The sequence below is a fragment of the Sceloporus undulatus genome, chromosome 3 (genome assembly GCF_019175285.1).
Source record: "Sceloporus undulatus isolate JIND9_A2432 ecotype Alabama chromosome 3, SceUnd_v1.1, whole genome shotgun sequence".
Lineage (NCBI taxonomy): Eukaryota > Metazoa > Chordata > Lepidosauria > Squamata > Phrynosomatidae > Sceloporus > Sceloporus undulatus.
The window spans coordinates 204889282-204893783 of NC_056524.1; the positions used below are offsets into that span (position 1 = coordinate 204889282).

Consider the following 4502-nt stretch of genomic DNA (forward strand, 5'->3'; position numbering starts at 1 on the left):
GACGAGCCCTGTTGATGGTGGCAGCGGACCGAGCTTATCCGAAGATCTATTGGTTTTGTTAGGTTTCCATATGGGGAGATCCCGTTTCTACAATTAGTCTGGAACCTAAGCCGTTTGTAGGTGTCTTCATACGGTCATGACCCGCACGTTTGAATTGTGCCTGGAAGTGAACTGATAAGCCAGTTGAATTTGTTTTCAATAAGGGAGGTTATATGGTCCTTTATAAACTGTCTCTGCCGTCAGCATTCTGGCTGCGCCTTTTTGAACCCATTGAGTTTCCGAACAGTTTCCAAAGGCAGCCCGCCATAGACTATTCGTTCACAGTAGTCCCAATGGGTGTAACTCAAGGCGTGAGTCATTGTTAGTTAGATCTGATTATCGCAAGGAACGGGCGCAGCTTGGGTGCCACAAAATTTTGCGGCTCAGAGTTCGTGTCCAGAATTTACATAACTGTTGTTTTCAGTCTGTAACGCTTTTGACATACATGAAACACATACTTTGTACTTTTGTATCGGTTTGAAGTATAGGTCTCTTATGACATTTGCACAAGTTAATATTTGACTGTGGATTTGTCCCCTGTAAATCATTAGGCCACTTAGGCAGCAATCCTAAACATCTTTCCTAAGAGGAAATTGTTTCCATGGAACACAGATTCGGGACTTACTTCAGAGTAAACATTGCATTGTTAGTTACAGTATTCATCTTTTGTGTATCTTGGTAGTATTTCACCCTGAATTACATTATTTTCTTTGGTGTAGTTGTGTTGGATCCATCATTGCTAAACCATAGGTTAGTATTAACATAACAAGACTGGAAACCTATCTTCCCTGCATGTGTCCCCTTCTTCGTTGTGGATGCGCAAGAGACTGAAAACCTTTTCTGCTTCTGTTTTTAGATTAACCACAATTTAGTGTGTCAGAATCCTACACTCTGGCTTATCTTTAATGAAAACAAACCGTGTCTTCATAAACTGTGGGGAGGATCTCTTGTGTGGGGTTCTGCTTCAAGGCGGATAGCAGACTTCATCAGAACCAAAATGTTTCTTTGTTCCTCACTCTTGCCCCCAATCACCTGCCGCGAAAATGAAAACTTAGACCTGGAGAGAGGCAGGAAGGAAACCCTCTGTCTAACTTATTTTTGTGTTAGTACAGGGGGCTTGCACAATGTAGGCTTAGTTCTGAAAGTTCTCTTACGAATATTAGATTTATGGCCCTATGGTTTAAAACTGACTTCTTTCCACTACACCTTCTTAACTACTTTAGATTGGTTTGTATGATATACAAGCCACACGCTAATGAAGCAACTCAAATAAAAGCTTCCTGGACTCATTGCCTGTGCAGGATAATAGAAAGTGTGCCAAGCTCAGGGGAACAAGATCAGTTCATTGTTATATTTTAGAATGGTTTAATGTTAAGCCTAACCAGGACCTGTAGCCTCCAAGCGTTCATTTGTGGTGGTACGTCTTCGAGTGGTACTTGAAGGTGTCTCCTCTGTCTGTGTGAACTGAGACGGGCTTTTTATATTTAACTTTGTATTCCCTTTGTAGGGCTGCCCTTGGATCGAGCTACTGTATTGCTAAGTATTGACCAAGGTGGGAAACGTTGTAGACCTGTTTGGGCTCAGGAGGGTGGGCAACCGTCCTGTCAACCATCTTGTTAAAGAGGTGGTAATAATTTTAAACCTATAGTTTAATAGTTTTTGCATAAAGTTCTGCTATCTTAATCTAGTTCAAAGGTTATGGTGGGCTTTGTTAATCTGACCTGGTTATCTCACCATTCCTTCCCATCATCGATCCTCCTAAAATATCTAGTGTTTTTTGCCTGTTTACCATCCAGACTTGACTGAGACACAGAGGTGAGAGTGGCACCTACAAGTGTGCATTAGTGGTCCTTTCCTCCTTGCTCCTTTCCATAGGCTTACTAGGCCCAAGTTCATCTTTCCTCTTTGTCCATCCAGAGACGGGACACAGGAAGTGAGCAGGGTAGGGAGTGGTGACTGCTTCTGCAAGGAGCGCCACTGCCTATTCTCTTTATGTGTTTCTCATGGTGCTGCTATTGGAATCTAGTCCACTGTAAAACACTCTGCGAACGTGTTTATGGCAACTTGTCACGCAAGCAAATTTGTCCATGGCCCTGTGAAGGGAAAGAAGAAGTCGGAGGATTCCGAGGAGGAAGCAGAGGAACCCACGCCTCTTGAGCTCTAGTCCTGGTCTCAGCTGCCTGTGCCAGACAGAGAGAGGGACTGCTGCCAATGAGGACAGGCAGGAAACTCTAGCACCAGCAGCAGAGGTTCCTGCTATGTTAGGTCGCTGAGGAAAAGGAGACAGATCTCCTTCATGTGCTCTCCTTCCAGTCAACCAAGTCCAAAAGAATTCCCTTAACAAACACCAGCAATTGGGCCACCGCTGCACCCCAATGAGAGATGGAGATACAAACCCTGTGACCCAGAAACCCAGAACCATTGTCAGAGGTTAACTGACTTATCTGGCAAAAGCACTTTGTTCATGGACTCTCTTGTTGCCTGACCTCCTGGATTAGACCTTTGGACTTTGGATAGACTATCGGTTTGTTGCAACTCCAAATTCTTGGACAGTTTGTCTGCTCTGATTGGTTGAACCCTGACACTCAGACTGGCTAAGGACGTTGCATTTGGAACTCATTTGCTCTGATTTCTTGTCTGATACTGAAGATTTAAATTGTTTCAGACTCTCTGTTGCCCTTTTTGCTTTGCCATTATCTCAATTGTTTTGGTTTGCTATCAGCTATTCGCTGTTTTCCCAGAAACAAGTTCCCTTACTGTCCAGATTAACTACTGTTTTTTCACTCTAGTTCATGCTTTCTGAACCCAGTGGGACCATACTGTTTTCCCACCAAATTGCCCAGAGGCACAAAGTGTTGCCACTTAGTCTTCTACACTCATTTTAGAAAATTCTGTCTTACTATCTTGGATAGCAGCTGCTCTTTGATGCCTACCATGAGTCTGGGCATGAAAGGAAGAAGGCAACGTAAGTTTCCTGCAGCCACCAGCACTACCACAAAGAGCAGCATGGACACCAACCTCCCAGGGTGCTCTCCAGCATGGTGGTGACTTGAGCTTCTCAGAGCAGCTTGCCAACGGTTGTACGATAGGGCTCTCTACTCTTACTGAGGCCATAGTGGATAACATCTTGTGCATACAATTATCATGGGATCTGGCAGTACAGCAAACACACAGAGAAGAAGGGACAGTGATGGGGCCAGGATTTATGATTTATGTATATTGGATCTTGGATAGCAAATCTGGAAAAGACCTTGGCTAGAGAATTTGGGAGTTTCTGCTACACAAAATAGAAAGTTTCAGGCACCTACATAAAACAGAAAATTGTATTTTATTCCCACACTATCAACCACTATTGGAAAGAAGGATTTTAGCAAAAATTAAAATCTGCTGTTGACCAGGTATGATCATGACTAGTATATTATGTACTGGTAGGATATTTACTTTGTACAGTCATCCCTCCATATTTGCGGCTTTGATATTTGTGGATTTGATTATTCACGGATTTCATTAATATGTTCTCTCTAGGACTGTTTAGGTCCTCCAGTGCAACTCTGTGGCCAACTTTAACTAAAAGTTGCACTGAAAGACCATTTGTAGCTACTCCAGTGCCATTCTATGGTCAGTGTATGTTGGACATTGACCACAGAGTTTCACTGGAGGACCTAGAGATTCCTAGAGAGGTGTCCTCTCAGGTAAAAACAGTATTTTTGTTATTTACGGTTTTTCCATATTCATGGGGGTCTTGTTCCCCTAACCCAGCGTTTCTCAAATAGTGGGGCGCGCCCCCCTGGGGGGGCGCGAGGCTCTGTAAGGGGGGGCGCGAGGCTCTTGCCATTCAGGCTGCCTGGCCAATGGCTGGACAGCCTGCTCCAGGAGCCTGCCCCAGCTCCAGTCTTCCCCATTGGCCGGCCAGCCTGAGGAGGAGGAGCTTCCTCTCTTTCGAGCCTCGCGCGGGGCCCGGGCCCAAGGCTGGAGCCTGGAGAGGGCTTTGCAGGCAAGCTGCTTTCTCTTTTTTCCTGCTGTGCCTCTTTCCCTCCTTCTCCTTTCCCTTCTTTTTTCTCCCCCTCCCCCTCCTCCTCTGTTGTTGTTGTTGTTGTTGTTGTGTGCCCAACTCCCCCCCTTGGCCAGGCCTGCATTTCCCAACAAGAGGGAAGGCAGGACTTGTGGGGGCCATGGGGGGGGCTGAGGGGGAGGCAAAAGGGAGCCCAGGAGGGAGCCCATCACGCTGCATCCACACTGGAGAAGTAACCCAGTTTGGCTGGCAATGCTTTAAATCTTTTCTGACTCAAGGCTATGGAATTCTGGGAGCTGGAGTGTGTTGTGGGGACCAGAACTCAAAGCCCGACTCTTCTGTGTCTCAAGGCTATGGAATTCTGGGAGCTGGAGTGTGTTGTGGGGACCAGAACTCAAAGCCCAACTCTTCTGTGTCTCAAGGCTATGGAATTCTGGGAGCTGGAGTGTGT

The 4502-nt window shown here is 45.7% G+C and overlaps 1 protein-coding gene across 5 annotated transcripts in view; it reads right to left on the reverse strand.

The window, feature by feature from the left end:
- Positions 1-4502, reverse strand: part of ADD3 (adducin 3) — a 226427-nt gene that overhangs the window by 58890 nt on the left and 163035 nt on the right. The window lies entirely within an intron of this gene.